This window comes from Pleurodeles waltl, chromosome 1_1 (assembly GCF_031143425.1).
Source record: "Pleurodeles waltl isolate 20211129_DDA chromosome 1_1, aPleWal1.hap1.20221129, whole genome shotgun sequence".
NCBI lineage: Eukaryota > Metazoa > Chordata > Amphibia > Caudata > Salamandridae > Pleurodeles > Pleurodeles waltl.
In genome coordinates, this window is record NC_090436.1 from 3,527,236 (window position 1) to 3,545,280 (window position 18,045).

The 18,045-nt window shown below is 49.4% G+C and overlaps 1 protein-coding gene across 1 annotated transcript in view; it reads right to left on the reverse strand.

Annotated features, from left to right (window-relative positions):
* Nucleotides 1-18,045, reverse strand: part of M1AP (meiosis 1 associated protein) — a 232,950-nt gene that overhangs the window by 200,739 nt on the left and 14,166 nt on the right. The gene's annotated exons all lie outside the window — the stretch shown is intronic.

Here is an 18,045-nt window from a genome sequence, read left to right on the forward strand (position 1 = left end):
TGAAGAAGCAATGTCAGATGGGAAACAGCTCAAATAAAGCCATTTTGGCTCAACAATGGATTCTCCCGCTTCGGTGGCGTCTGGTGGCATGTATTAGGAGTGCACATGCTTTCTTGCTCTCTCCCCACGCACCGCTTCCCCCTCACATGCCTCACCCTGCTCTCTCCATGTTGCTCCCCTCCGAGAGCTGTCAGAAGCACGACAACAGGTATATGTCTGCCGGGTGTGACCAGCAGCCTTAGAAGGTTAGCTGTCTCTTATCTGCTGCTTTCCAAGAGCTGCATGAAAGTCGAGGCCACGACACACAAAGGCAGCATTAATGGTGCGGGGGCAGGCTGCTGTACTCACTCACCCCGTATCAAGGAAGAAGGGTCAGGGGGAGGACTGTCTCTTCTCCTGGAGGCCCAGGAATCTGCTCTGTGGGCTACTGTGGGCACCAAAGGACTGGAGCAGATCTTCTAGTTCATAGTCTTTTAGAAAGTGAATGACAAATTCTCCTTTGCTTTCTGATGTTTTCTCAGACGCCTGTTATGTTCTTTAAGTACCTGCAAATAGTTCTCTGTGTTATTTTTAAGTTGCATCATGTGATATAGGCTTTTTAAAATTCTGTTCACAGTTTCCTAAGTGAAACCTGAACAATAAACCATCATTAAAGATCAAAAATATTTAATTCAATGTTCAAGATACCCTAAAACAGATGTTTGCTTTTTCTCCAGTATTTTAAAGTAATTTTCTATTCATTCACTAACAATACTTTATGAACAAGTATTGGCAAAGCCAATAACTTAACACTTGCATTATAGAAATAAGACCTATTGATTTTGCCAATACTAGTTTCCACTGCGATGCTGTGAATCGACTTGCAGACTGCACACCGTCCACCCTGGGGCTGCAGGTCGCCACGTCAAATACTAGAATAAACATCATGTTGTGCAGCACTGGCTTTCCTGACCGCTCTGCCTTATGGATTCTAGTTAGGGCTGTTAACACAGTCTGAGGCTAGTGACAGACACCAGATACTAGAGTATCAGAGTGGCGTCCTTGTGAGCTCCATATTGGCAGTAATGGGCGACTTTTCCTCTGCGTCGAATCCCAGAGTAGCTGTTATAAATCAAGGGCAGAGCATCTGAAGTCTCACCCTTGGCTGCCTGACTCAGAGGGTGATATGATAAATCAAAGAGGTCCCCGTCTCCTGCAGAGCACCAGGGCTCATCTTGTTCCCCTACAGATATGACCTTTACAGGAAACCCTTTGTATCCTCTGCTTGCCACCAACAGCACCAAGATCCAATAATATGCTCACAGTTCTGTCTGAAAATATTCACTGCTCATGACATTCAGCGACTCAACTTATGCCGTGATCTTCATTCAGAACTGAAAAGTCAGCGTCAACTTAAAACTTCATCCAACCCATTCTCCAGTGGCAACAAACAATCACAAATTCAAGACTGGATCCCTAAAACTAACCTGGACAGCTTCATCCCTCAGCTGACAGGCAACAAAGTCACTTGGAATCACCACTTGACACTGAACTTCAATTCAAAGAACACGTCACCAAGAAAACAGCACAGGACTGGCTCACCCTCCTGAAGAAAGTGAAACATACCTATCTGAATCCAACTTCAGACGCCTTGGTCCACTCAAAACCAACATTGGATACAATGGTTTACTCAAAACCAATGTCAGATGCCTTGGTCCACTCAAAACCAACTTCAGATTCCTTGGTCCACTTGGACTTGTACATAGGCAATGCTGTGCTCCACAGTAGCCAGGAACACAATGGCCCATACATCAAACATGCAGCAGTATGTTTTATGAAAGAACCTCAGAAGTTCAACCACATGACAGCAATTCTGAAGGGACCATACTGGCAACCTTTCTGATTCCACCTCATGTTCACGGCCACCTGTATCTCTTACAAGGCCAAGACTGCCACCCTGGAAACCTGGTAGAGAAAATAAACATACCAGAGAGACAGCTACAAATGGAAAGCCAGGACAACACCAGAATGGAGACAAAAAACCAAACTCTTGCTTTTTATATATTCACTTTAACTAGCATCAAGTGAGGACGATTTGTGTAGTCAGCATAGGACACCACCTCTACCCCGAATGTCTCCACTAGTACTGCCAGGTGGGTCATATAAATGTTGAATAATGTAGGGCTCAGAGCCAAGCCCTGCAGGACTCCAAATCAAGAGTTTTTGGGTCAGCGGCACAGGGCAGCACCCACCTGACTGGCTTCTATTTGGTAGAAATGATTCAAAGCATGTCAGAGCAGTCCCACCTATCCCAATGTTACTCAGTCGCTGAAGCAGGATAGATTGAGACATTGTTTCAAATGCAGCCGACAGATGTAAAAGTAAGAGGGCTGCCTCTTTCCCCCGGCCCACTGCTAGCCTGGTGGTGTCGGCTACTTCAACCAGCGTTGTTTCTGTGCTGTGCCCTGGGAGAAAGCCTGACTGAGACCCATGCAACTACTGGTTGGTGTTCAAACAATTGGACAGCTAGCTGCTAATCAATTTTTCCAAAGTTCTGGAGAACGCTTGCAGTAGGGAAATGGATGTATAATTGGCCAGGATGGATTTATCAGCCGTAGGCTTTTTCAAAGGAGGAATAGGGCTATCTTTTTTCCACCAGTTTGGCACAGTCGCTTGGAGTACAGACGCACTGAGGAGGGAATTAGGAGAAGGACTGATGGCTTCCCAGTCTGACACCATGATGTGGGTCATCTAGAGAGCCAGACCTACAGGACGTCAAGGCCTTAGCCAAGTCCCCCAGGGTGATGCTAGAGAGGTTAGTCAATGAGCAGGCACATGTAGTGGTCTCACTCCCTGAGCTGCAGTCTGACCCCTGTAGATGAGGGATAGTTACAGGGATGGGAAACTTCACGGCCTCGACTCTGCCACAGATTGTATTATCAAAAAGGTTAGCGACCTGCGCACAGAGTTTGAGGGGAGGCTACTAGGTACTGGGTGGCTGCGCTGGGATTGAAAGATTTCCTGACTCCCTTGAAAATCTCTCTGGATTTATTACGAGCTGCAGCTATTTGGCTCTCGAAGAGATTGGCTTGGGCCTTATTTCTTGAAGATAAACCTTTAGCTCCTTTTATAAACTTCTTTGTCGACTGGTGAGTTACACTTCCTCCACAGCCTTTCTAGTTTTTGCAATATTGACGTGTTGCCTTAAGCTCTTTAGTGAACCACGGAGTAGTGGCTCGTCTTAGGAGACCAGTCCCTGCCTTCAATGGCGCGGTGATATCTGCCGCGCGTTACCTGCCAAGGCATCTGAAACCATGCAGCCGCTGTAGGAAAGTACCATCTTGCCTGGCATGTTACCCCCATTTTTCACTGTATATATGTTGTTTTAGTTGTATGTGTCACTGGGACCCTGCCAGCCAGGGCCCCAGTGCTCATAAGTGTGCCTGAAAGTGTTACCTGTGTTATGACTAACTGTCTCACTGAGGCTCTGCTATCCAGAACCTCAGTGGTTATGCTCTCTCATTTCTTTCCAAATTGTCACTAACTGGCTAGTGACCAATTTCACCAATTCACATTGGCATACTGGAACACCCTTATAATTCCCTAGTATATGGTACTGAGGTACCCAGGGTATTGGGGTTCCAGGAGATCCCTATGGGCTGCAGCATTTCTTTTGCCACCCATAGGGAGCTCTGACAATTCTTACACAGGCCTGCCACTGCAGCCTGAGTGAAATAACATCCACGTTATTTCACAGCCATTTACCACTACACTTAAGTAACTTATAAGTCACCTATATGTCTAACCTTTACCTGGTAAAGGTTAGGTGCAAAGTTACTTAGTGTGAGGGCACCCTGGCACTAGCCAAGGTGCCCCCACATTGTTCAGGGCAAATTCCCCGGACTTTGTGAGTGCGGGGACACCATTACACTCGTGCACTACACATAGGTCACAACCTATGTGTAGCTTCACAATGGTAACTCCGAATATGGCCATGTAACATGTCTATGATCATAGAATTGCCCCCTCTATACCATCCTGGCATAGTTGGCACAATCCCATGATCCCAGTGGTCTGTAGCACAGACCCTGGTACTGCCAAACTGCCTTTTCAGGGGTTTCACTGCAGCTGCTGCTGCTGCCAACCCCTCAGACAGGTTTCTGCCCTCCTGGGGTCCAGCCAGGCCTGGCCCAGGAAGGCAGAACAAAGGACTTCCTCAGAGAGAGGGTGTTACACCCTCTCCCTTTGGAAAATGGTGTGAAGGCAGGGGAGGAGTAGCCTCCCCCAGCCTCTGGAAATGCTTTCATGGGCACAGATGGTGCCCATTTCTGCATAAGCCAGTCTACACCGGTTCAGGGACCCCTCAGCCCTGCTCTGGCGCGAAACTGGACAAAGGAAAGGGGAGTGACCACTCCCCTGATCTGCACCTCCCCTGGGAGGTGCCCAGAGCTCCTCCAGTGTGCTCCAGACCTCTGCCATCTTGGAAACAGAGGTGCTGCTGGCACACTGGACTGCTCTGAGTGGCCAGGGCCAGCAGGTGACATCAGAGACTCCTTCTGATAGGCTCCTTCAGGTGTTGCTAGCCTATCCTCTCTCCTAAGTAGCCAAACCCTCTTTTCTGGCTATTTGGGGTCTCTGCTTTGAGGAATTCATTAGATAACGAATGCAAGAGCTCATCAGAGTTCCTCTGCATCTCTCTCTTCACCTTCTGCCAAGGAATCGACTGCTGACCGCGCTGGAAGCCTGCAAAACTGCAACAAAGTAGCGAAGACGAGTTCTGCAACTCTGTAACGCTGACCCTGCCGCCTTCTCAACTGTTTTCCTGATGGTGCATGCTGTGGGGGTAGTCTGCCTCCTCTCTGCACTAGAAGCTCCGAAGAAATCTCCCGTGGGCCAACGGAATCGTCCCCCTGCAACCGCAGGCACCAAAGAACTGCATTACCGGTACCCTGGGTCTCCTCTCAGCACGACGAGTGAGGTCCCTTGAATCCAGCAACTCTGTCCAACTGACTCCCACAGTCCAGTGACTCTTCAGTCCAAGTTTGGTGGAGGTAAGTCCTTGCCTCCCCACGCCAGACTGCACTGCTGGGAACTGCGACTTTTGCAGCTACTCCGGCCCCTGTGCACTTCCGGCGGAAATCCTTTGTGCACAGCCAAGCCTGGGTCCACGGCACTCTAACCTGCATTGCACGACTTTCTAAGTGGCCCTCCAGCGACATGGGACTCCTTTGTGCAACTTCGGGTGAGCACCGTTTCACTCCTCTTCGTAGTGCCTGTTCCGGCATTTCTGCGGGTGCTGCCTGCTTCTGAGAGGGCTCCTTGTCTTGCTCGACGCCCCCTCTGTCCCCTGACGCAATTGGCGACATCCTGGTCCCTCCTGGGCCACAGCAGCACCCAAAAACTCTAACCGCACGATTTGCAGCCAGCAAGGCTTGTTGGCGGTCTTTCGGCGGGAAAACACTTCTGCACGACTCTCCACGGCGTGGGGGATCCATCCTCCAAAGGGGAAGTCTCTAGCCCTTGTCGTTCCTGCAGAATCCTCAGCTTCTACTGTCCAGTAGCAGCTTCTTTGCACCCACAGCTGGCATTTCCTGGGCATTTGCCCATCTCCGACTTGCTTGTGACTTTTGGACTTGGTCCCCTTGTTCCACAGGTACCCTCGACTGGAAATCCATCGTTGTTGCATTGCTAGTTTGTGTCTTTCCTGCAGAATTGCCCTATCACGACTTCTATGTCCTTTGGGGAACTTTAGTGCACTTTGCACTCACTTTTCAGGTTCTTGGGGTGGGCTATTTTTCTAATCCTTACTATTTTCTAATAGTCCCAGCGACCCTCTACAAGGTCACATAGGTTTGGGGTCCATTCGTGGTTCGCATTCCACTTTTGGAGTATATGGTTTGTGTTGCCCTTATCCCTATGTGTCCCCATTGCATCCTATTGTAACTATACATTGTTTGCACTGTTTTCTAAGACTATACTGCATATTTTTGATATTGTGTACACGTATCTTGTGTATATTTGCTATCCTCATACTGAGGGTACTCACTGAGATACTTTGGCATATTGTCATAAAAATAGTGACACTAGTGGTACTGTAGGAGCTTCACTCGTCTTCTAGTTCAGCCTAAGCTGCTCTGCTAAGCTACCATTATCTATCAGCCTAAGCTGCTAGACACCCTATACAGTAATAAGGGATAACTGGGCCTGGTGCAAGGTGTAAGTACCCCTTGGTACTCACTACAAGCCAGTCCAGCCTCCTACATTGGTTGTGCAGTGGTGGGATAAGTGCTTTGTAACTACTTACCACTTTTGTCATTGTACTTTTCATAAGAGAAAAATATACAAAACAAGTTCAGTGTATGTACACCTAACCAAAAAGTTTTGCATTTCCTCTTTTCACTCTTTTTCTAAGTGCTGAAAAGTACCTCTAAACTTTCTAAAAGTTCTTTAAAAGTTTAAAAAGTTTTTTTTTCTGTCTTTCTAAAAGTTCTGAAAAACATTTTCTCTCTTTTTCTGTCACTTAAACACTGTCTAAAATGTCTGGCACAGGCCAAACTGTTGATCTGTCCAAACTTGCATATGATCACCTTAGCTGGAAAGGAGCAAGGAGTCTCTGCATAGAGAGAGGTTTGAGTGTAGGGAAGAATCCCCCCAGAGAATTATTGGTTAACATGCTTATAGAACAGGATAAGGCCAAAGGGGCCCACTCTGTTGAAAAAGTAGCTAATGGTTTACAATCTGATCCAGGGACTCCCCTAGAAAAAGTGTCAGGAAAGAAACTTCCTAGCCTGCCCATTACTAGACAGCCTAGCATAGTTGGTACTGATGTAGATTCACACCATACTGATAGTGTTGTTTCACATCATAGCAAGAGTATTTCTTCTGACCACAGTAGAAGTGATGTTTCTGTTAACCAAGCTGTTAGGATGCCTTCTGTAAGGGATGGGTCTCCTTCTGTACATTCTCAACACACTTCTGTTTCAAGGCATGTCCCTACCACCCACCCTGATGACAGATTGTTAGAAAGGGAGCTCAATAGATTGAGAGGGGAACAAACCAGACTGAAGCTTAAGAAGCAACAGCTGGATTTGGATAGACAGTCTTTTGAATTAGAGAAGGAAAGACAGAAGTTGGGTTTAGATACCCATGGTGGCAGCAGCAGTATTCCCCATAGTCATCCTGCAAAAGAGCATGATTCCAGGAATCTGCACAAGATAGTTCCCCCTTATAAGGAGGGGGATGACATTAACAAGTGGTTTGCTGCACTTGAGAGGGCCTGTGTTGTACAGGATGTCCCTCAAAGGCAGTGGGCTGCTATCCTATGACTATCATTTAGTGGAAAGGGTAGGGATAGGCTCCTTACTGTGAAAGAAAGTGATGCCAATAATTTTACAGTTCTTAAGAATGCACTTCTGGACGGTTATGGCTTAACCACTGAACAGTACAGGATGAAGTTCAAAGAGACCAAAAAGGAGTCTTCACAAGACTGGGTTGATTTTGTTGACCATTCAGTGAAGGCCTTGAAGGGGTGGTTACATGGCAGTAAAGTTACTGATTATGAAAGTCTGTATAACTTGATCCTGAGAGAGCATATTCTTAATAATTGTGTGTCTGATTTGTTGCACCAGTACTTGGGGGACTCTGATCTGACCTCTCCCCAAGAATTGGGAAAGAAGGCAGACAAATGGGTCAGAACAAGGGTGAACAGAAAAGTTCATACAGGGGGTGAGAAAGATGGCAATAAGAAGAAGAATGGTAAGTCTTCTGACAAGGGTGGGGACAAATCTAAAAATGAGTCTTCATCAGGCCCACAAAAACACTCTGGTGGGGGTGGTGGGCCCAAATCCTCTTCTAATCAAAACAAAGAAAAGAAACCATGGTGCTATTTATGTAAAATAAAAGGCCATTGGACAACAGATCCCAGTTGTCCAAAGAAAAGCACCAAGCCTCCTACCACTACAACCCCTACTGCTACACCTAGTGTCCCTACTAATAGCAGTGGTGGTGGGAGCAAACCTACTAATAGCCAATCTAAGGGAGTAGCTGGGCTCACCTTTGGTAACTTAGTTGGGGTTGGTCTGATTAGGGAGACCACAGAGGCTGTGTTAGTCTCTGAGGGGGCTATTGATTTAGCCACCTTGGTTGCTTGTCCCCTTAACATGGATAAGTACAAGCAACTACCCCTAATAAATGGTGTTGAGGTTCAGGCCTACAGGGACACAGGTGCCAGTGTCACAGTGGTGATAGCAAAACTGGTTGACCCTGAACAACACCTACTTGGTCACCAGTACCAAGTAACCGATGCTCACAACAACACCCTTAGCCACCCCATGGCTGTTGTAAATCTCAACTGGGGGGGGGGGGGTTACTGGCCCAAAGAAAGTTGTGGCTGCCTCAGACTTACCTGTAGACTGTCTATTAGGGAATGATTTAGAGACATCAGCTTGGGCAGAAGTGGAGTTGGAGGCTCATGCAGCAATGCTGGGCATTCCAGGGCATATTTTTGCTTTGATCAGGGCTCAGGCCAAAAAGCAAAATGGACAGGGTGACTTGGATCCTGGAACAATGGACCAAGTGCTCCCTAAAGCTAGGGCTAGTAGAAGTAAATCACTACCTACTATCCCTCCCTCTACAGTGGATTCTTATTCAGAAGAAGAAGAATTTCCACCCTGTGCAGAACCTACACCAGAGGAGCTGGAAGCAGACACTGCTGAGCTTTTGGGTGAAGGGGGGCCTGCCAGGGAGGAGCTGAGTGTGGCACAGCAGACCTGTCCCACACTAGAGGGTCTAAGGCAGCAAGCTGTCAAACAAGCAAATGGGGATGTCAGTGACTCTCACAGAGTTTACTGGGAGGACAATCTTCTGTACACTGAAACAAAGGATCCAAAACCTGGAGCTGCCAGGAGATTGGTGATTCCTCAGGAGTACAGAAAGTTCCTCCTAACTCTTGCTCACGACATTCGGGCCAAATGAAAACTTGGGACAGGCTTGTTCCCTTGTTTCATTGGCCTAGAATGTCTGAGGACACAAAAGATTTTTGTAAGTCCTGTGAAACCTGTCAAGCTAGTGGCAAGACAGGAGGCACCCCAAAGGTACCCCTTATTCCACTACCTGTGGTTGGGGTTCCCTTTGAAAGGGTAGGGGTTGACATAGTTGGCCCCCTTGACCCTCCTACTGCTTCAGGCAATAGGTTTATCTTGGTGGTAGTGGACCATGCCACAAGATACCCTGAAGCAATTCCTCTAAGGACCACTACAGCTCCTGCAGTGGCAAAGGCCCTCCTGGGAATCTTTTCCAGGGTGGGCTTCCCAAGAGAGGTGGTATCAGACAGGGGAAGCAATTTCATGTCTGCTTACTTAAAGGCCATGTGGAAGGATTGTGGGGTGACATACAAGTTCACCACACCCTATCATCCACAATCAAATGGACTGGTGGAGAGATTTAACAAAACTCTCAAAGGCATGATTATGGGACTCCCTGAAAAACTCAGCAGGAGATGGGATATCCTCCTACCATGCCTCCTTTTTGCTTACAGGGAGGTACCCCAGAAAGGAGTGGGCTTCAGCCCCTTTTAACTTCTTTTTGGACACCCTGTGAGAGGTCCCCTAACACTTGTTAAGGAGGGTTGGGAACAACCTTTAAAAACTCCAAAGCAAGACATAGTGGACTATGTACTTGGCCTAAGATCAAGAATGGCTGAGTACATGAAAAAGGCAAATCAAATCAAATCAAATCAAATCATTAGCATTTGTAAAGCGCGCTACTCACCCGTGCGGGTCTCAAGGCGCTAGGGGGGAAAGGGGGGGTTATCGCTGCTCGAACAGCCAAGTCTTTAGGAGTCTCCGGAAAGCGGAGTGGTCCTGGGTGGTCCTGAGGCTGGTGGGGAGGGAGTTCCAGGTCTTGGCCGCCAGGAAGGAGAAAGATCTCCCACCCGCCGTGGAGCGGCGGGTGCGAGGGACGGCAGCAAGTGCGAGGCCAGCGGAGCGGAGGGGGCGGGTGGGGACGTAGAAGCTGAGGCGTCTGTTGAGGTATTCCGGTCCCTTGTTGTGGAGGGCTTTGTGTGCGTGGGTGAGAAGACGGAAGGTGATCCTTTTGCTGACTGGGAGCCAATGCAGGTGTCTCAGGTGTGCGGAGATGTGGCTGTTGCGGGGTACGTCGAGGATGAGGCGGGCCGAGGCGTTTTGGATGCGTTGCAGGCGGTTTTGGAGTTTGGCGGTGGTCCCGGCGTAGAGGGTGTTGCCGTAGTCCAGGCGACTCGTGACAAGGGCGTGGGTCACGGTTTTTCTGGTGTCGGCGGGGATCCAGCGGAAGATCTTGCGGAGCATGCGGAGAGTGAGGAAGCAGGCGGAGGACACGGCGTTGACTTGCTTGGTCATGGTGAGAAGAGGGTCCAAGATGAAGCCGAGGTTGCGGGCGTGGTCTGCGGGGGTCGGTGCGGTGCCGAGGGCCGTGGGCCACCAGGAGTCGTCCCAGGCGGACGGGGTGTTGCCGAGGATGAGGACTTCCGTTTTTTCAGAGTTCAGCTTTAGGCGGCTGAGCCTCATCCAATCTGCGACGTCCTTCATACCCTCTTGTAGGTTGGTCTTGGCGCTGGCGGGGTCCTTGGTGAGGGAGAGTACAAGTTGGGTGTCGTCGGCGTAGGAGGTGATGATGATGTCGTGCTTGCGTACGATGTCGGCGAGGGGGCTCATGTAGACATTGAAGAGTGTCGGGCTGAGCGATGAGCCTTGAGGTACGCCGCAGATGATCTTGGTGGGTTCTGAGCGAAACGGAGGGAGGTAAACTCTTTGGGAGCGGTTAGCGAGGAAGGAGGCGATCCAGTCCAGGGCCTGGCCTTGGATCCCGGTGGAGCGTAGGCGGGTGATTAGGGTGCGGTGACAGACGGTGTCAAAGGCAGCCGAGAGGTCGAGGAGAATGAGGGCGACTGTTTCACCGTTGTCCATCAGGGTTCTGATGTCGTCTGTGACTGAGATGAGGGCGGTTTCCGTGCTGTGGTTGGTTCGGAATCCGGTTTGTGAAGGGTCGAGCAGGTTGTTGTCTTCCAGGAAGGTGGTCAGCTGTTTGTTGACGGTCTTTTCTATTACCTTGGCTGGGAAAGGTAGAAGAGAGATGGGGCGGAAGTTTTTCAGGTCGCTTGGGTCAGCCGTAGGTTTCTTTAGTAGGGCGTTGACTTCAGCGTGCTTCCAGCATTCGGGGAAGGTAGCAGAAGAAAAAGAAGAGTTGATGACGGTCTGGAGGTGCGGGGCGATGATGTCGTCGGCTTTGTTAAAGATGAAGTGCGGGCAGGGGTCCGAAGGGGCGCCGGAGTGGATAGAGTTCATGATGGATTTGGTTTCTTCCGTGTTGATGTGGGTCCAGTTGTTGAGGGTGATGTCCGGGGAAGCGGGTTCAGTGGTGTATGGTTGGGTCTGGTGTCCGAAGCTGTCGTGGAGGTCGCTGATCTTGCGATGGAAGAAAGTGGCGAGGGATTCGCACAAATCCTGTGAGGGCGTGACGGCGTTGGCGCTGGCGCTGGGGTTGGAGAACTCTTTGACGATGCTGAAGAGTTCTCTGCTGTTGTGGCTGTTTTTGTCTAGTCTGTCGGTGAAAAAGTTCCTTTTGGCAGTGCGGATCAGGTGGTGGTGTTCGCGTGTAGCGTTCTTGAGGGCGGTCATGTTGTCAGCGGTGTGGTCCTTGCGCCAGGCCTTCTCAAGGGCACGACAAGTTTTCTTTGATTCTTTGAGGGTGTCAGAGAACCAGAGAGGTTTTTTGGTGTTGGTCTGTCGATGCGTGCGTTTGAGGGGAGCAAGGTTGTCAGCGCAGTTGGAGATCCAGTTTGTGAGGTTGAGAGCTGCGTCGTTGGGGTCGGTGGTGAGGGTGGGTTGGTTGGCGGCGAGAGCGGAGAAGAGTTGCTCTTCAGGGATCTTGTTCCACTGTCGACGAGGGATGGGTTGAGTGCGGAGGTGGGAGGTCTCGCGTCGGAATGTGAAGTGGACGCAGCTGTGGTCGGTCCAGTGCAGGGCAGAGGTGTGGCTGAAGAAGACGTGTTTGCTGGCGGAGAAGATAGGGTCGAGCGTGTGTCCGGCGATGTGGGTGGCAAGTAAAAACCTTCAGGCCAGCCAAGAGCTCCAGAAGCAATGGCATGATCAGAAGGCTGTTTTGGTTCAGTACCAACCAGGGCAGAAAGTGTGGGTCTTGGAGCCTGTGGCCCCAAGAGCACTCCAAGATAAATGGAGTGGACCCCACACAATTGTTGAGAAAAAGGGTGAAGTCACCTACTTAGTTGACTTAGGCACTGCCAGGAGTCCCCTTACGGTGCTCCATGTCAATCGCCTGAAACCCTACTATGACAGGGCTGATCTCACCCTGCTCATGGCAACTGATGAGGGACAGGAAGAAGACAGTGATTCTCTTCCTGATCTCTTCTCTTCCACAGAGCAAGATGCTCTGGTGGAAGGTGTTGTATTAGCAGATTGTCTTACTGCTGAGCAGAAAGACCACTGCATAAATCTCCTGGGTCAGTTTTCTGAACTCTTCTCTACTGTGCCAGGTACCACTTCCTGGTGTGAGCACACTATAGATACTGGAGACAGCTTGGCTGTCAAAAGTAAGATCTATAGGCAGCCTGACCATGTCAGGGACTGCATAAAGCAAGAGGTGCAGAAAATGTTAGAACTGGGAGTGGTTGAGCACTCTGAAAGTCCATGGGCTTCTCCTGTGGTACTTTTACCAAAACCTCATTCCAAAGATGGAAAGAAGGAAATGCGGTTTTGTGTAGACTACAGAGGTCTCAACCAGGTAACCAAAACTGATGCTCACCCTATACCCAGGGCAGATGAGCTCATAGATACACTGGCATCTGCCAAGAATCTAAGCACTTTTGATTTGACTGCAGGGTATTGGCAGATCCAATTATCAGAAGATGCTAAAGCTAAAACTGCATTTTCAACCATTGGAGGACATTACCAATTCACAGTAATGCCTTTTGGATTGAAACATGCACCTGCCACTTTTCAGAGGTTGGTGAACACAGTCCTGCAAGGGCTGGAAGCTTTTAGTGCAGCATACCTGGACGATATAGCTGTCTTTAGCTCCAGCTGGGATGATCACCTGGTCCACCTATGGAAAGTTTTGGAGGCCCTGCAGAAGGCAGGCCTCACTATCAAGGCTTCAAAGTGCCAGATAGGGCAGGGAAAGGTGGTTTATCTGGGACACCTTGTTGGTGGGGAACAGATTGCACCACTTCAGGGGAAAATCCAAACTATTATTGATTGGGTTCCCCCTACTACTCAAACTCAGGTGAGAGCCTTTTTAGGCCTCACTGGGTACTATAGGAGGTTAATAAAGAACTATGGCTCCATTGCAGCCCCTCTTAATGACCTCACTTCCAAGAAAATGCCTAAGAAGGTATTATGGACAGCAAACTGTCAGAAAGCTTTTGAGGAGCTGAAGCAGGCCATGTGCTCTGCACCTGTCCTGAAAAGCCCTTGTTACTCTAAAAAATTCTATGTCCAAACTGATGCATCTGAATTAGGAGTAGGGGCAGTCCTATCACAACTTAATTCTGAGGGCCAGGATCAACCTGTTGCTTTTATTAGTAGGAGGTTGACCCCTAGAGAAAAGCGTTGGTCTGCCATTGAGAGGGAGGCCTTTGCTGTGGTCTGGGCACTGAAGAAGTTGAGGCCATACCTGTTTGGCACTCACTTCATTGTTCAGACAGACCACAAACCTCTACTTTGGCTAAAACAAATGAAAGGTGAAAACCCTAAATTGTTGAGGTGGTCCATATCCCTACAGGGAATGGACTATACAGTGGAACATAGACCTGGGAGTACCCACTCCAATGCAGATGGACTCTCCAGATATTTCCACTTAGACAATGAAGACCCATCAGGTAATGACTAGTCTTATTGTCCTTCGTTTGGGGGGGGGGGGTTGTGTAGGAAAGTACCATCTTGCCTGGCATGTTACCCCCATTTTTCACTGTATATATGTTGTTTTAGTTGTATGTGTCACTGGGACCCTGCCAGCCAGGGCCCCAGTGCTCATAAGTGTGCCTGAAAGTGTTACCTGTGTAGTGACTAACTGTCTCACTGAGGCTCTGCTATCCAGAACCTCAGTGGTTATGCTCTCTCATTTCTTTCCAAATTGTCACTAACAGGCTAGTGACCAATTTCACCAATTCACATTGGCATACTGGAACACCCTTATAATTCCCTAGTATATGGTACTGAGGTACCCAGGGTATTGGGGTTCCAGGAGATCCCTATGGGCTGCAGCATTTCTTTTGCCACCCATAGGGAGCTCTGACAATTCTTACACAGGCCTGCCACTGCAGCCTGAGTGAAATAACGTCCACGTTATTTCACAGCCATTTACCACTACACTTAAGTAACTTATAAGTCACCTATATGTCTAACCTTTACCTGGTAAAGGTTAGGTGCAAAGTTACTTAGTGTGAGGGCACCCTGGCACTAGCCAAGGTGCCCCCACATTGTTCAGGGCAAATTCCCCGGACTTTGTGAGTGCGGGGACACCATTACACGCGTGCACTACACATAGGTCACTACCTATGTGTAGCTTCACAATGGTAACTCCGAATAAGGCCATGTAACATGTCTATGATCATGGAATTGCCCCCTCTATGCCATCCTGGCATAGTTGGCACAATCCCATGATCCCAGTGGTCTGTAGCACAGACCCTGGTACTGCCAAACTTCCTTTTCAGGGGTTTCACTGCAGCTGCTGCCAACCCCAGACAGGTTTCTGCCCTCCTGGGGTCCAGCCAGGCCTGGCCCAGGAAGGAAGAACAAAGGACTTCCTCAGCGAGAGGGTGTTACACCCTCTCCCTTTGGAAAATGGTGTGAAGGCAGGGGAGGAGTAGCCTCCCCCAGCCTCTGGAAATGCTTTCATGGGCACAGATGGTGCCCATTTCTGCATAAGCCAGTCTACACCGGTTCAGGGACCCCTCAGCCCTGCTCTGGCGCGAAACTGAACAAAGGAAAGGGGAGTGACCACTCCCCTGACCTGCACCTCCCCTGGGAGGTGCCCAGAGCTCCTCCAGTGTGCTCCAGACCTCTGCCCTCTTGGAAACAGAGGTGCTGCTGGCACACTGGACTGCTCTGAGTGGCCAGGGCCAGCAGGTGACGTCAGAGACTCCTTCTGATAGGCTCCTTCAGGTGTTGTTAGCCTATCCTCTCTCCTAAGTAGCCAAACCCTCTTTTCTGGCTATTTAGGGTCTCTGCTTTGGGGAATTCCTTAGATAACGAATGCAAGAGCTCATCAGAGTTCCTCTGCATCTCTCTCTTCAGCTTCTGCCAAGGAATCGACTGCTGACCGCGCTGGAAGCCTGCAAAACTGCAACAAAGTAGCGAAGACGACTACTGCAACTCTGTAACGCTGACCCTGCCGCCTTCTCGACTGTTTTCCTGGTGGTGCATGCTGTGGGGGTAGTCTGCCTCCTCTCTGCACTAGAAGCTCCGAAGAAATCTCCCGTGGGCCAACGGAATCGTCCCCCTGCAACCGCAGGCACCAAAGAACTGCATTACCGGTACCCTGGGTCTCCTCTCAGCACGACGAGCGAGGTCCCTTGAATCCAGCAACTCTGTCCAAGTGACTCCCACAGTCCAGTGACTCTTCAGTCCAAGTTTGGTGGAGGTGAGTCCTTGCCTCCCCACGCCAGACTGCATTGCTGGGAACCGCGACTTTTGCAGCTACTCCGGCCCCTGTGCACTTCCGGCGGAAATCCTTTGTGCACAGCCAAGCCTGGGTCCACGGCACTCTAACCTGCATTGCACGACTTTCTAAGTGGCCCTCCGGCGACGTGGGACTCCTTTGTGCAACTTCGGGTGAGCACCGTTTCACTCCTCTTCGTAGTGCCTGTTCCGGCACTTCTGCGGGTGCTGCCTGCTTCTGAGAGGGCTCCTTGTCTTGCTCGACGCCCCCTCTGTCCCCAGACGCAATTGGCGACATCCTGGTCCCTCCTGGGCCACAGCAGCATCCAAAAACCCTAACCGCACGATTTGCAGCTAGCAAGGCTTGTTGGCGGTCTTTTGGCGAGAAAACACTTCTGCACGACTCTCCACGGCGTGGGGGATCCATCCTCCAAAGGAAAAGTCTCTAGCTCTTGTCGCTCCTGCAGAATCCTCAGCTTCTACTGTCCAGTAGCAGCTTCTTTGCACCCACAGCTGGCATTTCCTGGGCATTTGCCCATCTCCGACTTGCTTGTGACTTTTGGACTTGGTCCCCTTGTTCCACAGGTACCCTCGACTGGAAATCCATCGTTGTTGCATTGCTGGTTTGTGTCTTTCCTGCAGAATTCCCCTATCACGACTTCTATGTCCTTTGGGGAACTTTAGTGCACTTTGCACTCACTTTTCAGGGTCTTGGGGTGGGCTATTTTTCTAACCCTTACTATTTTCTAATAGTCCCAGCGACCCTCTACAAGGTCACATAGGTTTGGGGTCCATTCGTGGTTTGCATTCCACTTTTGGAGTATATGGTTTGTGTTGCCCCTATCCCTATGTGTCCCCATTGCATCCTATTGTAACTATACATTGTTTGCACTGACTATACTGCATATTTTTGGTATTGTGTACATATATCTTGTGTATATTTGCTATCCTCTCACTGAGGGTACTCACTGAGATACTTTGGCATATTGTCATAAAAATAAAGTACCTTTATTTTTAGTATATCTGTGTATTGTGTTTTCTTATGATATTGTGCAAGTGACACTAGTGGTACTGTAGGAGCTTCACTTGTCTCCTAGTTCAGCCTAAGCTGCTCTGCTAAGCTACCATTATCTATCAGCCTATGCTGCTAGACACCCCTATACACTAATAAGGGATACCTGGGCCTGGTGCAAGGTGTAAGTACCCCTTGGTACTCACTACAAGCCAGTCCAGCCTCCTACAGCCGGAGAGAGAGGGAGTACTTTTATTAAGAAACCCAAGATCTCTTCTGTGGACATCCACCAGACTGACATTCAGGACAGGCCATGGTTTGGTCTTCTTCATTTATCTCGGCTTGGACACAGGAGTTATAACTCTTACGCTACCATCCTCAACCTGGACCTCTTCTATGTGGCGCTCCTCGGGGTTCTTTAATGAGCTTTTTTCAATTTAAAAGTTGTACCCCCTCCGCCGTAGGCCAGTTCGTCAAGTCCTCTGGTCTGCAGCTTACTTCTTATGACAATCATACTCAAATTCTTCTCTGACTCCACAACAACACTGACTCCAACAGCAAAGACTTCAGGAGTTGGCTACCTCAAGCAGCCAACGGGTTAAAATTAAAATTCAACTAATCTGAAGTCCTAATGCTTGATTACTCCCCCTTTTCTGGTCATCTTACTAGTGGCCCAAGGGCCTTGGTCCAATTCCTGGGCCTCCCTCTGCCATTCGCAATCTTGGTCTTATGTTTGACTCAACTCTGAGTTGAAGCTCTTATATCTCGGGTCTTTGCAAAAAGCATCTATGACATTTGCCTTCTCAGGAAATCCCTTCCATTTCTTCCCAACCACGTAAAAAGAATTGTAACGTGGGCGGTTGTTCTCTCTTGACTAGGCATGGGAGGTGGTCTTCCTTGGCCTCTCCCACTACCTCATTGCCCAACGTCAACTCTTCCACGATGCTGCTGCTCGCCACCTCCTCGGTCGTTCCCAGCGCTCGCCCATTTCACATCCCCTGACTGCCTTACACTGGCTCCTCATGGCCGAACCATCCATGTGCATCCGCCACCTGTGCCCTTCATGGTATTCACAGTCTTGGGCAAACTCCAACCTTCTCACTCACCTGTTGCGATCCTCCTCTCTTCATCCTCTAACTGTTCCTAAGGTCTGTCGTGCCTGGCCGAGGGGCCACTCGTTTTCACATTTTGAACCTAAATACTGAAGTTCTCTTCCCTTCTCCATCCGCTTGCAATCTAACTTTTTGCTGTTTGGTAAACCTCTAAGAACTCATCTATTCCCTCTGCGATCAGGACGTGACTGCTCTGACCCTTTCCTTTGACCACTGGTTGGCTCCAGGAGACCCTTTTGGTGTTTGCTCACTTTCTAAAACTTCCGATTCATTATCCCAGCATTTCTGC